The sequence below is a fragment of the Gossypium hirsutum genome, chromosome A07 (assembly GCF_007990345.1).
Source record: "Gossypium hirsutum isolate 1008001.06 chromosome A07, Gossypium_hirsutum_v2.1, whole genome shotgun sequence".
Lineage (NCBI taxonomy): Eukaryota > Viridiplantae > Streptophyta > Magnoliopsida > Malvales > Malvaceae > Gossypium > Gossypium hirsutum.
Window position 1 is genome coordinate 87038079 of NC_053430.1, and position 1576 is coordinate 87039654.

Below are 1576 nucleotides of genomic sequence, written 5' to 3' on the forward strand. Positions count from 1 at the left end.
TCCCCGACAACGGTGCCAAAATTTGATGCGGTCGTTGAGAGCACCAAAAATATCCTATTCCTTATAAAATAGTAAAAATAATAGTAAAAATAACAGTAAAGGGAAAGTAGGGTCGAATCCTTAGGGACCGAATTATACGAATGCTTGTTTCTCGAAATCCTGGACAGAATCGTGCCCAAGAAAACCTACGTGACAGAAAAAAATAAAATAACAAAATTAAAGATTTGATTTGGAAAAGAATGAAAAACAGAATCTAAAGTTGACTGAAATTGTGATTACAAAAATAATAAAAATAATAAAGAGAGTTGAAGGAAAAGAAATTCTTATTGGTAGATTCCAGCCTCCGGTTGTCTCATTCTGCGTTAGGTTCGATCCTCGGCTTTTAAATGACCCTTCTCAACTCAAGTAAGCCAATTATAGTAGAAGAGGACGCCTACGACCACCAGCTCCAAAGATTAGACTTATGATTTTTAGGGAACCTGACTCTAGCCAGTAATCTATGCTAGATCAACGCTTCTCAATGGCGAATCCCACGCCATTTTGTCTTTTTGGCTCGCCAACCTCTGATGCAGTAAGTTAACGAACTGACTATGCAATCCTTCCAAAACATACAAAGCGGCCGCCTTTGCATATGCTGAAAAGCTTACTTCTTAAAGGCCATGGACGGAAGCGTCAGCCCGTAGTGTAGAGAAACGATGAATACTTGGCAAGAAGGCTAAGTACGGATTCTAGGCCTCAAGAACCCTTTTTAGGGAATATTGACAACTTTCGGCTAGATAGGTTTTAGTGGCTCATGATAATGGTGGAAAAAGAAATAAATATAAAATTGGAAAAGGGAATTTTATTGAAAGAAAATATGAAGAAACAAAAGCCTAAACTTTCAGGGGGAGAGTGTTTACAGAAAAAGATGAACCCAAATAGAGTCACTTCACCCCCTATTTATAGTGCTAGGGAGATAGTCTAATTTAACTTAAATTCTAAAAAGATAAATACATTTAATTAAAGATAAATAGAGATAATTAAAATAAAATCCTAAAATTTAAATAATCCTAATAATTATCCTAATATAAATTATCCTAATATAAATAAAATGGAGTCTTATAGAATAAAATCTCTTCTTTTTGCGTTTTTAGTCCTTGTGTCTTCCATGCTTGCACTTTTGGCACAATCTTTTTCCTGTGTCGCATATCAGCCCATTGTGTCTCCAAATTTGCACTTTTGTTCATTAATTTTGCTTTTGCCTCCAAATCAGTCCCTAAAAGATAAAAAGACATAAATAGCTCAAATTAGTAGGATCAAGCTCAGAATAAACACATGATTAATACATAAAAATACGTTATTCTAGAGCATTATCATAAGGTTAATATACTACTTGGTGTCTTAGATTGGCTTTAATATTCAATTCGGTACTTAAGTTTTTTGTCTCAATTTGGTATCTGAGTTTGACTTCATGTTCACTTTGGTACCTCAAAATTTTTTTAATTTGATAATTTAGTTTTTCTTTGGCCCATTTAAGAACTTTAGTTTAGTTTCAATGTTTAATTTGGCCTTTGAGCTTTTGTTTTTTTCCCCCAAT